We start from the raw sequence: 21,188 nt of genomic DNA on the forward strand, positions 1-21,188 counted from the left end.
TATTCATGAGCTAAATTTGATCAGCTGTCAACAACCAAAGATTAGAGAATGACAATACAGCTAACTTCATGAGGATTCAGTATCTGCTTCTCTTAATAACACACAAGCAAAGGTAACATGAAGACGTTACATGCATTTTATTGTTATTTACAATATTCACTGTAAAGTGAATGGTGATGCCTGTGTATTCATCATCAAAATGCACAAAAAGGACGAACTGCTAATCAGAGACAGGAATTTGAGACACAATGTGTGTACGCTATTCTGAGTTCTATCCCTCTTGTAGAACTGTACTAAAGTGCTACTCACTGAGGTATGAAAGGAAGCAATGTACACATTGTAGAGCTGAGTTCAAACTGATTTATTCATGCCTTTAACCGGTGCTTTTATACACATATGTTCCCATCACTCGGGCCAGAAGTGACATCAATGGATAGGACAAAAACCCATTGCGTGCATGGGCTTTTTCCCGCATGTAGCAGTGTGTCCACCATTTTGGAAGCTGGTTTGCTTGCTGATAAGTGGGTCACCACATGACCCCCCCCCCCCCCATCCCACCCAGGACCAGCAATCCCACTCCAGGCATCCAAACCCTGTCTCTGTCTCTGTTTGGGTGGTCTGCCCCTCTGCCAAGGTGCCTGAACCTCGACTGCCTGGTGCAAATCCCGGAGGGCCAGTTTTTGAATCACTCTATGGTAAAGGCTTCCTCTCTCCGTCCTACATCTAAAATGCATGTGGAATCATTTGTTGGGCACTACCAGTTGCCAATAATCGCAGAGACAAAGACTGAGGGGAACGATAGGCTTTATTATACAAGAGACTGCTGGCTCAGGTCTAGGCTAGGGAAAATGAGGAGAGGGAGAGGTGACTTGTCCTTTATGGCCTGGGTCACATGGGAGGAGACCAGGGAAGAGTCTTGGAGAAGATGTCATCAGGAGGGTGGTCCAGCCAGTACATACACCCCTTCTTTTTAAATAGAAACCACCAGGAACAAACAGAGAAAACGAGGAGAGAAAAAAAACGAACGGAAAGGCGGAGCTCCCTCTGACTAGAGGTTTAGTCGCACGGGCGACTTCTTTCTTCTGCTGGACCAACGAGGGGCTGGCGTATTAGTGCATCGCTCCTCCAGAGAGGAGACCATCGCGGGAGAGTCTGAGGCAGGAAATGTCTGGGCTAGGGTGCTGGCGCAGGACACCCGGGGGGATGGGAGGTCCGCTGCATTGTGGGGGGGTAGGTTCCTGGATGTCCAGTGGTGAGGCAGGTGGCTCAGACTCCAGAGTCATGCTCCGGTGAAAAATGATCAGATCCGAGGTCTGGTCAGTGGCCAGCAAGGCAGTTTCAGGGCCATATTTCGGATTGGCATAGTGTCCTCATGGCCATCAGGATACCTCACAAATGCGTATTCAGGTTTGGCGTGAATGAGGTGCACCGCTTCCACCAGTGGGTCTGTCATATAGCCCCTGACATGCTTCCATGGCAGGACCAGCCCTAGGGATGCCAACCAGGCAGGGATGGAAGAATCATTCACCGATCTCCTAGGGAAAGCAAAGAGGTGTTCATGTGGGGTGGTGTTAGTAGTGGTGCATAGCAATGACCAGATGACATGGAGAGCCTCAGGCAAAACGTCCTGCCAGTGGGAAAATGGCATGTCCTTAGACCTGAGGGCAAGGAGCACCACCTTCCAGTGGTGTTCTCCCTTTCCACCTGGCCGTTACCGTTGGGGATATAGCTGGTGGTCCTGCTGGTGGCTATGACTCTGGCTAGGAAGTACTGTCGCAGCTCCTCACTCATGAACGAGGACCCCGGTCACTATGAATATAGTCAGGCTACCCGAACAGGGTGAATATGAGGTGCAGCGCCTTAACAACCATCGTCGAGGTCATATCCAGGTAGGGAATAGCAAAGGGGAACCTGGAGAATTCATCCATCACTGTCAGAAAGTAGGCATATCTACTGAAGATTGGGAAGGGGCCATTGAAGTTGACACTGAGTTGTTCAAATGGGCATGTGGCCTTAATGAGGTGTGCCTTCTCTGGCTGGTAGAACTGTGGCTTACACTCAGCACAGATCTGGCAGCATCTGGTCATGGACCGGACGTCCTCAATGGAGTACGGGAGGTTTTGAGTCTTAACGAAATGGTACAGCTTCATGACTCCAGAGTGGCACAGATTGTCATGCAGGGCCTGGAGATGGAGGAGATGCACATTGACACATGTCCCCAGGGATAAGTCATCTGGGGGGATCATTGAGTTTATTCGGCCGATACAAGATATTGAAATTATAGGTGGATAACTCGATCCTCCACCTAAGAATCTTGCCATTTTTGATCTTACCCCGCTGTTTTGTATTAAACATGAAGGCCACTGCCCTCTGGTCTGTCAGCAGGGTAAACCTCTTACCGGGCAGGTAATGCCGCCAGTGGCGCACCCGCCTCAACAATTATTGTGCCTGCTTCTCGACAGAGGAGTGCCGTACATTGGGACCGTGCAGGGTGCGGGAGAAAAATCCTATTGGCCTGCCTGCCTGGTTAGGTTTGGTGGCAAGTGCAAAGTCGGAGGCATCACTCTCCACCTGAAAGGGGACGGATTCATTCACACCATGCATCGTGGCCTTTGCGATGTCTCTTCAGATCTGGTGAAATGCAGCCTGGGCTTACACCGATAATGGAAAAGTTGTGGACTTAATCGGGGGTGGGCCTTATTGGCATAATTGGGCACCCATTGTGCATAATAGGAAAGCAGCCTCAGGCACCTCTTCAGTGTCTTTAGGGTGTTTGGGACTGGGCATTCCAAGAGGGGGCACACAGCCACCATAGCCATTAGCGACAGGTGGCCCCGGCATTTCATTGGACCACACAGGGAGGGTGACAGCAAGGAGCATCTGTGGTGATCTTTGATGATAGAAACAGCATTGGACGTTATCCTTATCCCTTTATCTTCTGGATGACTGCCGGTCTGTTGCTGGGTTTGATCAGGTTTGCTGTTGTTTTCAGGGTCTGGCAATTTGTCCTATTGAAGCCCTGCTTTCCTGCTTAGCCCACTAAAGTATGTCCGCATGGGCTGTGACCCTCCATTGGTCACTGAAATCCTCCTCAGCCAGTTACATATCAATATCCTCCAGCAGTTGCTACAGAAAGGCCTAGTCGAACATCAGGGAGGGATTATGTCTTTCCATTAGTGCCAGCATGTCATTCATTAGTGCAGAAGGCGTGCTGTCTCCTAAGCCGTCCAAGTGGAGTAAGTGGGCCGCTCGCTCGCGCCATGAGAAACCAAAAGTGCAGATCAAAAATACCCCGTACTTGCTCTCCTCTGGGGACTGCAGGAGGAAGTCAGAGATTTGGCCTACTGTCTCCTGATCCAAGGCACTTACTGCGTAGTTGCAATTTGCGGAATCCAATGTTATCTGCCGCAACTGAAATTGGGCTTCTGCCTGATCAAAATGTTGGCAGTTTTAGTGAAACTGCATGTAAAGAAGAAAAGTTCTCCATCCTCAGGTCCAAATATCAATGTAGCAAAGTACTATTCACTGAGCTATAAAATAAAGCAGTGTGCACGTTGTAGAGCTAAGTTCAAAACTGATTTATTCAGGCCTTTAACCTGTGCTTTTATACACATCCGTTCCAGTCACTCGGGCCGGAAGTGGCGTCATTGGATAGGACAAAAACATGTCCCGTGTGCGGGCTTTTTCCTGCGCTTGTAGCAGTGCATCTGGCACTTTTGGAGCTTGTTCACTTTCCAGTAAGTGGGTCGCCACAGACCTTCATTAAATCTGGAAGGATGTAATGAATGGATATTTGTCTCTGCCCACTAAAATCAAGTAGCTATTTCTAGGAGAATTTCTAAGGACCTTCAATAATTATGACCATAATATTTTCAATAGGACTGCTGAAAATTTAAAAATTGATGGCAGTCATGAGTTTTTAAGATCTTTAGCAGATCTTTCTAACCAAAGGTAATTGATCGGGCAGTAGATATAATCCTCAGTCTCAGGAGCAGAGAAAGGCCAAGAATTTTTGTTCTCTCTGTTCCACGGATGGTCCGCGTCAACCATAAACATTACAATTAAATTATCAGATATATTAAGATGACCAAGACTGAAATCTGCAGAGGAATGCTCTTCAAAAGTTAGCAGAAGAGTTTAAAAGATAATCAAAATGGCAAAAGGGTGTCAGAAAATAGACAAAAGGAGGAATTAAAAAAGAAATATGTAAACATTAAGAACTTTAAGGGATAATGTTGGATACAAATTTATTAGGATGTAAAAATATTAAATGGTGAATATTCCAAAAATTATAAATTTTGTAATACTTTAAAGTAACTTCCCTAAGAAAAAAACTCCAGAACAATTTACCTTCATGTCACATCAACACCAAAATCTAAATGTCCAATTTTATGCTTATGCCAATATTCCTAGTATAGCATCGCAATTTAAATAAGAGTTAAAGCTTAAAAATAGATGATCAGAACCATGCCATATTGTGGTTAATGTATACCACATGATTACTCAACATATTTGATAGATTTGCAGGTTTTTTTTCATGTAATAATTGGAAGCTATTAACTGAATTATTTGTGTTTAACAATCACCAACTCTTAAAACATAGAAATCTAAAGTCTTGTGAATAATTAACTTGCACTCAGTACTACTAAACTAATTAAACATTATGCAAGGTGCAATTTTCTCACCACTCTGCAGGGGCATTCAGATAACCCAGTATAAAGAAATTCAATGTTTGGATATTCACTCCATCAGTCATCTATTATGTATATTTGAGCATTCTGTAGCAAGCAGGACTAGTGGCTGCAGAAGCGCTCAAAACAGATGGACGTTTCATTTCATTGATTATTAGACATCAGCTTTGCAGAACAGAGGTCACACCCTGTTTGACATTCCAGACATTGGAAGTGAAGATCTCTGGGAAATGGTTATAGCCAAACAACAAGGAATACACTGGAGCACAGTTTAGCCATTAGGTAACTTTCGGTACTTTCACATTTTTGACTTGAAATACTCATCCACTATTTAAATGGGAATTAAAGTTGTCGTGATTTCCCATCAATTCTAATCGTTTCTAAACTTGCTGGACCGATTATCCACCAGAAACTCACTCCAGGTTAAAATCTGTCCCATTGCCTTAAAGATAAATAATGGTTCTTTAATGTTCATCATTTTTGTTTCAATTTGATTATGTAAGGCAGGCAAAATCATTAGCGAGCATTAGCATTGAACTCTATTTGCTTAATTAAATTTTTTAATTATTTTAACTGCACTATTTGCCCTGAGGACTATTCATTTCTCCCTTGAATGTTTTATCAGTGTGTCTATTGCTTTATAGCTTTAACTTGGCTCATTGATGAAGTGATGAGCAAGTAGTGAGTCTGGTCATAAGTGACATATTTTGTTGAGACAAAATTCTATAACAATGGCTGTGACATTGGAAATGCAGCTGCCAAACAAATGTATGCTGTCAACTAAAGGCAGGATACTTCTGTTTCTAACAATTGGGTTGATTCAATATCATGTGAAAGTTTTTTTTAGTTATTCCCCACCAAGCCAGTAGTTATGACTTCTCACACTGCTCGCACATTGGTCCTACCTTAGCACTCAGAGTGTGTTCTGGGAAGTGAGAGAATTAATTGAATCAGCTCTAAAAGGGTCATTACACACTGCTCTCATTGACAGAATGCTATTGCTGTAATGTGCTCTCGTTGGCAGAGAAAATGTGAACAACTTGGCCATGTTCAGCAAACTGTATCAGTTTTCAACAAATCAGTAAACCATTATGCTGGTAAGTTTTAATTATTTTTTTTTTTGTTTACCTGTATTTCTGAACAAAGGGACCTCTCCTGGATCAAAAACATAATAGCTCATCAGCATTTTGGGAAATAGTGTACATCAGTGTAAATAAGCAATGAAAATATTTTTAGATATTATCACTGAGACAACATTTTTTTCTTATTCACTTTACAATAAATATATTAGGTGTGGAAGTTAATTATATGTTTTGCATTCATTTATTTGCTTCTCTTTTTGTTTTCAATGAGTTTATGCTATCTGTGCTCTATCTATTTTGCTTGTATTGTTCCTATGGCACAGTATCAATCAATATCTATTTTTTCTAATACATAGTTATGACAATCAAACTCTATTCCTGAAACAAACTCAATGTACAGAATTTTCTCTTTTTCAATGATTCAACATAATTCAATTGACCTCAGCACTCATTTTCAATAAAATGAGGAGTTCTGTGCTGACCTTTTCAAGTCATTTTTCACTCAACATTTATAGCTGATTAATTAAAAGACATTGGAATTGGTGCCTAAGCATCAATTAATGTTAAAAAAATGTGCCTTTGATTGGGATTATTGATTCCATTTAAAAGAGCAATTTGGAATTTGCAACAGTGTGAATATCAGTCCTTTCTATGATCGAAACGGGTAAGGAAAGAATAACACAAGTACAATATCACCTGACTAGCCACAGGCTGAACAACTACAGGCTTCTATCACTTCTATTAGGGAAAGGTCCACATCTTTATGTCCTTCTGAGATTTAAGTGCATTTCCACACACATTCTAAATATTGTGAGAGTGCCTGCCTCCATGATGTTTCCAGACAATGTCTTTCAGAATGTAATCAGCCTCCAAGTGATCTTTTTTTTATCAGATAACCTCCAACCCCCTTACTCCTCACCCTAAACCAATGGTATCTAATTTAGGCAGCTTCATTTTGGGAAAATGTTTCTCATTAACCACTCTGTTATAATTTCTTATTGTTTTTAATACCTTTATCAGCTCCCCTCCAGCCTCCTTTGATCTAAGGAAAACAAACCCAGCCTATCCAATCATTCTTGTAACTGAAATGTTCCATCCCAGGATGCATTTGGGTAATTCTCCTCGTGCCCTCCCCCCCAATTTACATAAAATATAAGCAACTCAGCAAAGGTCTGTCGTCAGTGATTTCTGTGCTGACTGTGATGTCAATTTAAACTAACTCCATCTGCCTGAAAATGGTCCATAAATCAAGCCAAGTCACCTTTATTTATTTATTGCTTGCATGGTTAAGATGAGATAGCATTTCTTCAGGATCCCGGAGCATATTTACATAAATATAAGAATAGAAATTAAACACATTAAAATCTTAAGACGTATGCAGTAAAATTCCACGGTACACTATTCACATATGTTCTGGGAATTCAGAAGTTTAATGGCTTGGGGGGGAAAAAAAACTATTGCCCAATCTGGAATATCAGGGCCCGAGTGCTGAAATACCTCCTATCAGATGGCAGAAGGGAGAACAGTTTACGTGAGGGGTGTGTGGAGTCCTTCACAATGTTTATTGCCTTTCACCTGCATCGAGTGTTGCAGATGTCCTTCATTCTTGGAAGAGACCACCAATGGTCTTTTCCACTAATGTCCATACCCTCTGCATGGTCTTGCAGTCTGAGGAGGTGCAGCTTCTAAACCAGGCCGCGATGCAGTTGCATGTGATGCTCGCGATACATCCTCTGTAGAATGCAGTGAAGATGGAGGGTGGGAGATAAACTTCCCTCAGCTTTTGCAAGAAGTAGAAGCACTGCTGGGCTTTCTTGGCTAAGGAGCTTGTGTTAAGGAACCACGTGAGATTCTCTGCCAAATGCACAACAAGGAACTTGATACTCTTGACTACTTCAATGTTGGAGCCGTCAATGATCAGTTGAGTGTGGTCCACCTGGGCCCTCCTGAAGTCAACAACCATCTCTTTTGTTTGTTTTTAACATTCAAATACAGCTTGCTGGTTCCACACCAGTCCATTAGCGACTGCACCTCATCTCTGTATGCTGACTTATCATTCTTACAAATCAGGCTCACCACGGTTGAATCGTCAGTGAACAATGATGTGATTCGAGCTGCGTTTAGCTGCACAGTCATGGATAAGCAGAGTGAATAACCATAGACTAAGCACGCAGCTCTGGGAGGTGATAGTGATGGTTTTGGAGGTACTGTTACCAATCTGGACTGCCTGAGGTCTCCCCGACAGGAAGTCAAGAATCCAATTGCAGAGGGAGGTATTTAGACCCAGCAGTCCTACTCGGTAGTTCCATACGCGGTCTATTGATGAGCTTATTTTAATGCAGCTTGACTATTATCATTATATCTGCTTCCACCACCGAGCCTGGAAGGGCACTCCTGACACCTGCCTCTCTCTGTGTAAAATTAATGGTTCATGAATCACCTCTAAATTCCCCCCCTCACTTAAATCCATGGCCTCTGGTAATAGACATTTCCACACAGAGAAAAAAGACTCTGACTGATGCATGATCACACAAAGATTGAAGTTGCCGAGACCAAAGGCTTTTATTTACAAGAGATAGACAGCATTCCTGTGTTTGTTGCTCACACTGACCTGGACTCCAACTGGGGGCAGTCTTGTGGCATGACAGCCTTTATGGGGAAGAAAGGAGAGGAGTCATGAGCCAGCCAATGAAAGCAAGGTTAACCAGGAAAGGTCATGATATTTACATATGGTGTGCAAATATATACAAGAGTGGCTTCACCATACTGACTTGATAAAAAAAGTGGCTTGGTATAAATAAGGGGTAAGAGGTGTAGAGGAAATTTGAAAAAGAATTTCTTTTCACCCGAACATTGGTTGATCTGAAGAACACACTGCCTGAGTGCATGGTGAAAGCTGGTAATCTCACAAGGATCAGAATGTGGACAAGCATTGGAATGAGTATAGTTGGGTGCTTGATGGTCAACATGGAATGGTGGGCTGTAGGGCCTGTTTCTGTAAAAACACAGAGGATCTCAGCCCGTTTCGCAGCATCTATAGAGAGAAAAATAGATTACTGACATTTTGAGCCTGGGGCTTTCTTCAAGGAATAAGCAAAGAACAGAAAGCCGCAAGAATAAGGACTGAAGATTTGCCAGGGGAGGAGATCAGACCAATAAAAGATGTTAATGGATATGATAAAGAGAAGAGGTGAGAATTTATTTTCGCACTGTGAAAGGAGATGGAAAAGTGAAGAGAGAGAGACTGAGCTGGTGGAAAGGGGATGGGAAATATAAAAAAGGAGGTTTAGCACCTGGGCTAAGCTGACAAAAAGACAACAGTAAGTGAAATCAGCAAGTCTGTTTATTCAAAACAAGCATGTTGACTTTTCAAAGAAATCCTCCCACTTCCGGAGCCCACGCATTGTTCCCTGGACCAACATCGGAATGCTGCAGAGTCACTAATACCTGGCCTTGTGCCTGACAAGAAGGGACAGGTGACCCCCCCCCCACACCTACTGGCTAAGGGCTTCTCCTTTGCACAACCAGGGGCCCAGTGCCATGTTGTGCCCCTCAGTACTTTCAGCGATTAAACCCACTTCGTCATGTGGACAGGTCCGTCACACCACCACCCCAGAATGGTTGGCACCCCAAATGTAGCAGAAACCGCGTGTCATGGTGCTTAAGTGGCCGGCCCTTCGATCGAACTGCAACCTCCGGCAACAGCAGGGAAATATCTAGGTGTGCAGGTTTCAAATGGTCTATAGTATACGTTCTTCCTGCCACCAATGTCCAACATGAAAACTACACCCTCATGACACAACACCCTGAAAGACTCTTTGTATGGGGCACTGTAATGGTGAACCATGAGGGCTCCTGCGTACAAACACAAATTCACAGATAAGGAGTTCCGTGGGCCTTGCCCGGAGACATGTCTTTCTATTCACCAAATGCTCAGGGTGACTCTTATAATGTTGTGAACTGCCTATGTGCTTACCGCAAGAAACCACCACAACTTAGACAGCATGGTTCCCAAGCACAAAAGAGGCTGTAGGCCATGTGTAGATTACCGATGACTCAACAGTATTACGATCCCAGACCATTGTCCACTTCCACACGTCCAGGATTTTGCTGCCAACTTAAGGGTTGCTCCATCTTCCCGAAGGTGGATCTCATCAGGAGACACTGCCCAGACCCCTGTTCAGGAGCAGGACATTCACAAGACAGTGATCATCTCCCCGTTCTGACTCTTTCAGTTCCTAAGGATGCCATTCGGGTTGAAGAATGCAGCCCAACCGTTTCAAAGACTTATGGACGTTGTAACAAAAGATGTCAATTTTTTGTCATGTACATGGACAATGGAGGTCCACTGCCATGTTGGGTCCCTCGGTACTTTTGGCGACTTAGCCCGCTTTGTCAAGCGGAGAGGTTCGCCACACTGGGAGCTTTAACGGAAACAGGAAAACTCAATGTTAATGCCATCCAGTTGGAAGGTGCTCAGACAGAAGATGAGGTGTTGTTCCTCCATTTGTGGCAGTCTGGCAGTGCATGAGGCCATGGACAGATATGTCAGAAGGGATTGTCATGGGGCATTGAAACGGGTGGCCACTGGGAGAGCCACATTATTGTGACGAACAGAGCCAAGGTGTTCAACAAAGTGTGTGTCCAGTCTCTCCGATGTACAGGAGGCCACATGGGAGCATCAGATGCAGATTCACAACTGAAATGTTGCTTCACTTGAAAGGAGGGTTTGGGGCACTGAATAGTGGTGAGGGAAGACATGTGAGAGTGTGGAGCATCTCCTGCGGTCAGAGGAGTAGGCACCAAGGGGACATCTGACATCGAGGGACATGTGGACAAGGGAATCACAGAGCGAGTGGTCCCAGCAGAAAGTGGATAAGGGAGGAGAGGAGAACATGTGTTTAGCTGTGGGAAAGCCGTGAGCCTGTTTCTGTCCTCTGTTACATTATGACTTAAATTATATTGGAGGCATAACTGCCTGGTTAAGTGTGGCAGACAGGGCAAAGTTGGAAGCATGGCTCTCCAACTGGAACGGGATGGATTCGTACACTGTGTGCATCATGGCCTTTGCGATGTCAGATTTGATACAGTCGAATGCCACGTGGACTTCTGCCGACAGGGGAACATCGGTGGCACTGATGAGGGACTGGGCCTTCTCCGCATAGCTGGAGACCCACTGAGTGTAATAAGAGAAAAACCCAAGGCACCTTTTCAAGGCCTTGAGGCATTGGTGGAGTGGGAGTTCTAACAAGGGGTGCATGCATTCGGGGTCGGGGCTGATGACTCCATTCTCCATAATGCAACCTAGTATAGCCAGTTGGTGTGTGCTGAAGACACATTTCTCTATGTTGTACGCCAAATTCAGACATTGTGCAGAGTGGAAGAATTTCTGGAGGTTCCTATCATGGTTCTGCTGATCATGGCTACAGATGGTGACAATGTCAAGGTATGGGAAAGTGGCCCCCAGACCGTGATCATCCACCATCCGATCCATTTCCCTCTGAAAGACTGAAACTTCACTCATGACTTCAAAGGGGACCCTCAGCAAGTGGAAAGCTGCCCATCTGCCTTAAAGGTGGTATATGGGTGGTCTTCCAAGCAAATGGGGAGCTGGTGGTAGGCAGACTTAAGGTCTATGGTGGAGAAACATAGAAACATAGAAGATAGGAGCAGGAGTAGGTCATTCGGCCCTTCGATTCTGCTCCGCCATTCAATGAGATCATGGCTGATCTTAAAGTTCAGTATCCTGTCCCCGCCTTCTCTCCATAACGCTTAATTCTAATTCCCTCTTAAATATATTCAATGAACCTGCCTCTATTGCACTCTGTGGCATTGAATTCCACAGATTCACCACCTTCTGGGTAAAGACATTTTTCCTCATCTCGGTCCAAAATGGTTTGCTTATTATCCTCGAACCATGGCCCCGGGTTCTGGATGCCCCCACCATTGGAAACATCCCTTCTGCATCCATTCTGTCCAGTCCTGCCAGAATTGTATATGTCTCTATGAGATCCCCTCTCAATCTTCTAAACTCCAGCGAGTACAATCCCAATTTGCGCAATCTTTCCTCATAAGTCATTCCTGCCATTCCAGGTATCAGCCTGGTGAATTGCCTCTGCACTCCCTCCATTGCAAGAACATCCTTCTTAGATAAAGTGACCAAAACTGCACACAATACTCCAGGTGTGGACTCACCAAGGCCCTGTACAGCTGCAGTAAGGTATCCTTGTTCCTATACTCAAACCCTCTTAATATGAAGGCCAACATACCATTTGCCTTTTTAACCGCCTGCTGTACCTGCATGCTCGCATTCAGAGACTGATGTACAAGTACCCCTAGGTCTCTCTGCACTTCCCCATCTCTTAATCTATTGCCATTCAAATAGTAATCTGCCCTCTGGTTTGAATTACCAAAGTGGATAACCTCACATTTATCCACATTGTAGTGCATTTGCCATGTATCTGCCCAGTCCCTCAATTTATCCAAATCACACTGGAGCTTCCTGACCCCCTCTTCCGTGCACACAACTCCTCCTAGCTTAGTGTCATCTGCAAATTTGGAGATATTACATCCAATCCCCTCATCCAGATCATTAATGTAAATTGTGAACAGCTCGGGTCCCAGTACAGATCCATGTGGTTCCCCATTGGTCACCGCCTGCCACTCAGAAAACGAGCCATTTATCCCAACTCTCTGTCTTCTACCTGCTAGCCAGTTCTCAATCCACATCAATACTTTGCCCCCAATCCCATGAGCCTTGATTTTGGAAGCCAGTCGTTTATGCGGGACCTTATCGAAGGCCTTTTGGAAGTCCAGGTACACCACATCCACTGGCTCTCCCCCATCTATTTTACCTGTCACCATCTCAAAGAATTCCAATAGATTTGTCAAGCACGATTTACCCTTTGTAAATCCATGTTGACTCCATCCGATCCCTTCTCTGCTAGTCATATGCTCCGCTATTACATCCTTAATAATGGATTCCATCATTTTGCCCACTGATGTAAGGCTCACCGGCCGATAATTCCTGCTTTTTCTCTACCCCCCTTTTTAAATAGTGGGGTAACATTAGCTACCCTCCAATCCATGGGTACTGATCCTGAGTCTATCCTGAGTCTTTATATTGTGCAATCTGATTCACCCTGTTGGCTATGAAGGGCAGGGAGTATGTATCCAGATGGGTAAACCTACTGATGATCTGGGAGTAATCGATGACCATCAGGTGTTTCTCCCTACTCTTCACCACCACAACCTGGGCTCTCCAAGGGCTCGTACTCTGCTCTACCACCCCATCAGTGAGGAGGAATCTCACCTCTGACTTAATAAATGCCCTGTCCCTAGTGCTATATCACCGACTTTTAGTGGTGATGGGCTTATATTCAGGGGTAAGATTGGCAAACTTGGGTGGGGGAGAGAATGGAAGGGTGGAAAGATGACACGTTGGATGCGGTTATTGGGTTTGGGTCTGACAGTCAGCCACCTGGTGAGAGGAGGGTGGGCGGTTTAAAATCAGCTCATTGCAGTCTGGGAGGGGAGGGTGGGGCCCATCGTATTCCATGGTGACACTCTTCATGTTAAACTGGAAGTCTAATCCCAGTAGGATGGATACACAGAGCTGTGGCAGTATGAAGAGTTTAAAGTTCGAGTACTCTGCCCGGAGAGTCAGTGTAACTGTGCAACTGCCATGAATCTTTGCCGAGTGAGATTTGGATGCCATGGAGATACAGTGGCTCACAGGCTTCACCCCACAGGAGTAGTGCTGTATAGTGTCTGGGTGAATGAAGCTTTCAAGCTTCCATTGTCAAATAGACAAGCGGTGGGGCGGCCATTTACCTGAATGTCCATCTTGGCTCTGGAGAATTGATCGGTTACCAGAGTTACCGATGCCAGCATCAGTCATCATCTGAGGAGTTCTGTTGGCTGCTGGCAGTCTGGTCTGATAATATGGCACCCAAGATGGTGGCCCTCATGGCAGGGACGCAGCTCTATCATAGTTCACTGGAAGAGAATGGGAAGAAGGCATAAGTGATATTATTGTGGGTGGAGGTCTCAGTCCTGCATGTGCATGTCCATCCCAGGTCCACGGAAGTGACAGCAGACATGACATCATCGAAGATGGCTGCCCCCACTCACACATGGCATTACTCAGGATTGGTTTGGACTTACAAACCTTCACAAAGTGTCCTTTCTTCCTCCATTTGGAACAGATGGCGCCCATGGCAGGGCAGCATTTCCTTGGGTGCTTAGCCTGCCCACAAAAGTAGCACTTCAGGTGGTCACTAAAACGAGCATTGGTCAGTTCAGAATGGGAGGGTGCTCTTCCTCCTAAGATGGAAGACCCCATGTTCCCCATAAGGCGGCCACATGTTCACTGGAGAATGATTTGACATTGTGGACGGCTACCTTGAGAGTTTTCACCAGTTCGATGGTCTGAGGTAGGCTTAATTGTCTCTGTTCAAGTAGCGTCTACCTCATGTAATCAGAGTAAATGCCTGTTACACAGGCATCTCTGATCAGCAGCTATGTCTGCTGTTCTGCACTGATAGCCTGACAGTTGCTGTCCCTTGTGAGCTCTTACAGAAGGTTTCTCCCAGTTTCTGCCTGCATGAGGGGAGTACATGCCACGCTTAGACCGAGTTCACCTGAACTTTATACTGGTCCTTCAGGGTGTCAAATGCGGCTCCATAGGTCTGGCAGTCCTGGACCATCAGGTATACTCAGTGCCTGATGTATGAGAATAGAAGGTGGAGCATGTCCTCATCATCCTGGATAGTTGTGGAGGCTGTGAAGAACCTTATTGGCTGCTTTGGCTTCTCTTGGTTCAATTTCAAGGTGATCCAACTTCATGTACTTGTCTATGTTCTCAAAATAATTCTTGTAAATAAAACTGATGCACAATCAATTACACAAAGACTGAAGTTTCTGAGACTGAAGGTTATATTTACAAGAGCATCCCTGTGTTGGTCACTCACACTGATCTGGCCTTAAACTGGGAGCAGCCTTGTGGCATGATAGCCTTTATGGGGAAGAAGTGGGAAGGAGTCAAGAGCCGGCCAGAGAGAGCCGAGTAAACCAGGAAAGGTCATGATATTTACATATGGCGTGCAAATATATACAGGCGCCTGCAAGCTCACACCAAGACACAAGAGAAACTTGTCCGTGAACTACTCTTTGCAGATGATGCCGCTTTAGTTGCCCATTCAGAGCCAGCTCTTCAGCGCTTGACGTCCTGCTTTGCGGAAACTGCCAAAATGTTTGGCCTGGAAGTCAGCCTGAAGAAAACTGAGGTCCTCCATCAGCCAGCTCCCCACCATGACTACCAGCCCCCCCACATCTCCATCGGGAACACAAAACTCAAAACGGTCAACCAGTTTACCTATCTCGGCTGCACCATTTCATCAGATGCAAGGATCGACAATGAGATAGACAACAGACTCGCCAAGGCAAATAGCGCCTTTGGAAGACTACACAAAAGAGTCTGGAAAAACAACCAACTGAAAAACCTCACAAAGATAAGCGTATACAGAGCCGTTGTCATACCCACACTCCTGTTCGGCTCCGAATCATGGGTCCTCTACCGGCACCACCTACGGCTCCTAGAACGCTTCCACCAGCGTTGTCTCCGCTCCATCCTCAACATCCATTGGAGCGCTTACACCCCTAACGTCGAAGTACTCGAGATGGCAGAGGTCGACAGCATCGAGTCCACGCTGCTGAAGATCCAGCTGCGCTGGATGGGTCACGTCTCCAGAATGGAGGACCATCGCCTTCCCAAGATTGTGTTATATGGCGAGCTCTCCACTGGCCACCGTGACAGAGGTGCACCAAAGAAAAGGTACAAGGACTGCCTAAAGAAATCTCTTGGTGCCTGCCACATTGACCACTGCCAGTGGGCTGATAACGCCTCAAACCGTGCATCTTGGCGCCTCACAGTTTGGCGGGCAGCAACCTCCTTTGAAGAAGACCGCAGAGCCCACCTCACTGACAAAAGGCAAAGGAGGAAAAACCCAACACCCAACCCCAACCAACCAATTTTCCCTTGCAACCGCTGCAATCGTGTCTGCCTGTCCCGCATCGGACTTGTCAGCCACAAACGAGCCTGCAGCTGACGTGGACTTTTTACCCCCACCATAAATCTTCGTCCGCGAAGCCAAGCCAAAGAAAGCAAATATATACAATAGTGGTTTCGCCACACAGTCTACACTAATAATTTTGTCTCATAATTTTACTTCTATCAAGTTAACTCTCATCCTCTGATGCTATAGAGCAGGGGTGTCAAACTCAAATTCACGGAGGGGCAAAATTAAAAACTTGGACTAAGTCGAGGGCCGAAATAAATATTTATTGAAAATTTTCAACAACATCTGCATGTTTTCTCTTCTTTCAACATATGTAATGTTAAACTTTTTCTTATTAAAATAAATGTTTAATAATAGTTTTGGATAAACTTTTTCCAGAAGCATTAACAAATGAGAAATAAAATATTCAATAAATAATATTTCTCTATAGAGGATTTGTCAAATGTTGCTAGTGTGCTGTCGAATAGTAAAATCTGAGGGCTATTGAGAATGTGGGAGAATAACATGATTTCTGAAACAATCAAATGGGTGACTGATTGTGGGCATGAACTCCAGCAGGGTTATTTGCCATACCCTTTTTCCATTGGTACAGATATCCTTTGATTTACGCACTTTTCAAGTTTTATGCCTAATGAGCTTGTATCCAGGTGCAGGACCATTTTTAACCAGGAATATATTTATCACTGTGACATGAAACTATTGGAAGATTGTTTTATTCTAAGATTAAAGTTCATAATACTTCCTCAGGCCTGTGTGCGGGAGGGCGGGGTTTGCAGGCGATCGGGTTGGACAACGACAGTGCGGGGGCATCGGCTCTTGCTGCAGGGCGGCATCTCGGCAGATCAGCGGCCCCGTCACCGTGATTCGCAGGTCGGCCTGCGGAAGGGAGGGGGAGTGGGCAACGGTCCTGGCGAGGTCAGGTCCAAGGCCTCCGGTTCTGGGCACTGGGAAGCGGCCTTGGCTTCCCCGACACCGGCCAGGCCCCAAAACCAGAGTCCACGGTGAGACCCTGCAACGTAAACAGAGGAGGTGGGGGCGATTAGCGGACTGATGCCAATGCATTCTGGGATTTGTAGTATTAGCTGTGCATGTGCTATACTGGCGCGGCGGCCAGCGGGCCAACTCTAATACATTTTTGAAATGATCTTTTGGGCCAAATATAATTATATCACGGGCCAAATTTGGCCCACAGGCCAGAGTTTGATATGTGTGCTAAAAAGTAATCAATCCAGTATGTCTACTAACTACTAACTACAGGAAAGATATCAATAAGATTGAAAGAGTGCAGAGAAGATTTACTAGGATGTTGCCCAGACTTCAGGAACTGAGTTACAGGGAAAGGTAAAACAGAATAGGACATTTTTCCCTGGACTGTAGAAGAATGATAAAGGTATTTAAAATTATGAGGTGGATAAATGTAAGTAGGCCTTTATAATATCTACTGCTCTAATCTTATCTGTCATCTCCTCAAAGGGCTCAATCAAATTTGTCAATAAGACATGACCTCCACTGCACAAAGCCAGTCTGACTATCCCCCCTGAGTCCACATGAGATGAAATCTTATTCCTAAGAACATTCTCCAATAATTTCCCTATTACTGATGTAAGGCTTACCAGAATACAATTTCTTGGATTATCCCTATTGTCCTTCTTCAACAAAGGGGCAGCATTAGTTATTCTCCAGTTTTCTAGTTCCTCGTCTGCAGTTAAACAAGGTGCAAAGATTTTTGTCAAGCTCCAGAAAACTCATGCAAAAATCACACTGCTGGGGAAGAATATTGGGTCAAGCTATACCGATGGGAGAAAAAGAATGGTCAATAATATCCTATTTTGCCCTCTCTCAATAAAATGGGATTGATTCCTTTAATCACGGGGGGCATCCATCTTAATGTTCTTCAAAATCCCAACAACTTCTCCTTCTCAATATCAGTATGCCCGAGGGCAGCAGCACATTCCTTCTTGATTTCTCCATCCTCCATGATATTTCTTCGATGAATTCTGATGCAAAGTACTCACACACTTCTTCTGCTTTCAGCCACAAATTCCCCCTCTCTCCCCACTCCTCTTTGTGCCCTTTGTGCTTGAGAAATCCTTCCCACTCCCTAGCCAGCATTTTATTTTTAACATGCCTTGGGATTCTTCTTAATCCTACTCAGCAAGGACATTTCATCCATCCTTTCAGGACTCCAGATTCCTTGTTTAAGTTCTCACCTGGTATTTTATATTCCTGAAGAGCACTATTCTTTGCCTAGTCTTTGACCTACCCTTTTGAACAATATTCAAGATCAAGCTCAAGTGATTTGTCAAAATACATGCATGACATCGCATAAAACACTGAGATTCATTTTCCTGTGGGCCAGGCAGAATTTCTACTTATCCATAGTGTAAAATGAACTTGAAAAAAAAGATATATGTACAAAAGAGAGAAATGTAAACAAAGAAATGTATACCCACTGAGTGCAAATTCAGAAAAAAATATTCAGTAATAAGTAATGTGCAAAATAAGAGTCCTTGAATGAGTCTCTGATTGAGTTTGTTGTTTAAGAGTCTGATGGTGGAGAGATAGCCACTGTTTCTGAAACTGGTGATTCAAGTCTTGTGGCACTACTTTTCTGATGGCAGCAGTGAGAACAGAGCATGTCCCGTATTGGAGATGATTCTTGATGATTCGTGCTGTTCTGCAATGGCAGTGATTCCTGTAGATTTTCTCGATGGTAAGGAAAATTTTGACTGTGATGTACAACAATGACAAATCCAGTCTCAGCGTCGATACTTCAAGAGTCATAAAATAATGACGAGTCAGGTCAAGTAGCCTTGAGTTCCTTAATTTCAGAAAAGAATAGAACATCAGAGACAAGCACATAACTGAGATGTCCAACTGAGTCAGGAAGCGAGGCGAAAGGCAGGATCTGCAGGGACTGCAAATAACTGTAATAAGTGTGTTCACACATTTTCTTTAATGAGGAAAGCAGTGTGGTATGCTGCTCTGTTCATTCTTTAGAGTTCTTCCATAACTCAATCAGTTTTAAAACAGTTACAGAAACGGAAATGACTGGTCCACAAGTTAAAGTCCTCATTTGGCCAAGGCTCATTTTGATAATATTAGGCAGAAATTTGTAAAGTTGATTGGGAGAAGTTGTATACAGGTCAGATTCAGAATTAGAATCAGAATCAGAATTTATTGTCATGAACAAGTCATGAAATTCAGTTTTTTTGTGGCGGAATCATAGTGCAAACATGCATATTATGAACCACCTTAAAACAAAAATTAAAAAAAAATTAAAATGACAGTGAATGAAAAGTAATACAGTGTCTTTGGTTCATTGCTTATTCATGAATCTATAGCCAGCGGGGAAGAGGCTGCCCTTGTGGCACTGAGTGCTCGTCTTTAGGCTTCTGTACCTTTTTCCCAAAGGTAGCAGAGTGAAGAGAGCATGTCCTGGGTGTTGGAGGTCTTTGAGGATAGAGGCTATTTTTCTAAACATTACCTCATGTAGATGCTGTCGATGGAGTGGAGTCTGGTGCCCATGATGTCACAGGCTGAGTTAACAACCCTCTGGAGATTTTCTATATCCTGAGATTTGGCATTCCATACCAGACAGTGATGCAACAAGGCAGAATGCTCTCCATGGTCTACATGTAGAAGCTTTCAAAAGTTCGGTGACAGACAGAATCCCATCAAGCAACTCACAAAGTATAGCTGGCGAGCCTTCTTCATGATTGTATCAACATGGAAGCTCCAGGACAGATCTGTGGAGATATTGACACCCAGGAATTTGAAGTCCTTGACTCTCATCACTAGTGAGTCCAAAATGAGGACTGGGTTGTGTTCCCCTGACTCCCTCCTAAAGTCCACAATCATCTCCTTGGGTTTGCTAATGTTGATCACAAAATTGTTGTTGTGACACTGTACACCACTGGCCTACTTCAGGGGGCAACCTCTGTACCTGCAGAAGAGCACAGGGTCAATCAGCTGACCTGAATGGACCAAACCCCACCCGATCGGGTGTCAATCACCCTCTGGGATACAAGCCAGAGCCAGACCAAAGACATTCTCAAAGTTTACAGCAGCTCTCCTCACAGCTGGCTCTGTGGAAGTTTATGTTGAACAAAGCCTGTTGTACAGTCTTTTGGTTTTGTGTGTTTGCTTCTGACCACAATTTATTCGACATGCAATTTTAAAACTGCTATGGAAAAGCTCCTCCACGCTGGGAGTTTCAAAATCGACCCACACCACCTGGAAGCACAAACATGCTTCGAAATCTGAAAGCATGCGGTCAAAGCGATCATCGAGGCACACGCCAATGACATCCTAGACTCTGATCAAAAGAGGCTTATCTTACTCCCACTAAAGCTGGGTCCCGAGCCTTCCAGGCACTCAAAGACAGCACTGGGTACTCAGAAGCAATGAACATTCTCCAGACCATGTATAAACGAATGTAATCTTTGTACCTCCTGAGTATCTGTGCCCTTTTCCCCAGGGAGATGACCGAGTCCTACCTGGGAGCCCTGTATGAGTTGGCCCGACCTTGTCTGGCTGAACCTGGGGTAAATGAAAGGGTGGTCAAGAGTGATCAGAGAAGCCTACGTCCGAGGGCTACGCACGAGGGCCATCAGGCAGAAGCTGCTGGAGGACAATATCTTCTCCCTGGCCAAATCAGTGGAGGTAGTTCGAATCCTGGAAGCAGCATCTCTGCACACTTTGACTCCAGGCTTTCTCAGGCCTCCACATGGTCAGCACATTCAGCTGCTGTGGCCTGAGATCAGACTGGGGAAGCAAACATCGCTGCTGTGGGCATCCAGCACCCTTGTAAGTACTCTGGGTCCTGTTGTGTGTCTGACCATCAATCGCGCAAAAACTGCCTGGCCAAAAACCAGTACTGATCAAGATGTGGCAAGAAAGGCCATTTCACCAAAGTATGCCTCTCAAAGCCAACCATCAGCTCAATGGCCCTCTATGACCTCCCTCCCCCTCACAGTCCCTGCCACGTGCGATTGCCAGGTGACACCATTGCCCCCACAGCCACTTCTGGCCTCCCCAACCATGGCGGCCCAACTTCTGGTCTTGTCGGAAATTATTGCAGCATGCATGCCATCCGCCCAGACCAGCCCTCGCTCTCGCCAGTGCCACCTCCCGAAGACTACAACGACATCACTTCCAGAGTATGAAATGACATCATTTCCACTGCCCATGTTGACATGGCCCTCACTGACAGCTGGCAGCATGATGTCACTTTCCCGTGGCACAACTAGCACAGGCAGAGAAGAAGGCCAGTCATGCCTCATTCTCCCACACGGTGCCGCCATCTTGGGCCAGTCAAGGATGGGCACCACCAT

Source organism: Narcine bancroftii, chromosome 3 (genome assembly GCF_036971445.1).
Source record: "Narcine bancroftii isolate sNarBan1 chromosome 3, sNarBan1.hap1, whole genome shotgun sequence".
Classification (NCBI taxonomy): domain Eukaryota; kingdom Metazoa; phylum Chordata; class Chondrichthyes; order Torpediniformes; family Narcinidae; genus Narcine; species Narcine bancroftii.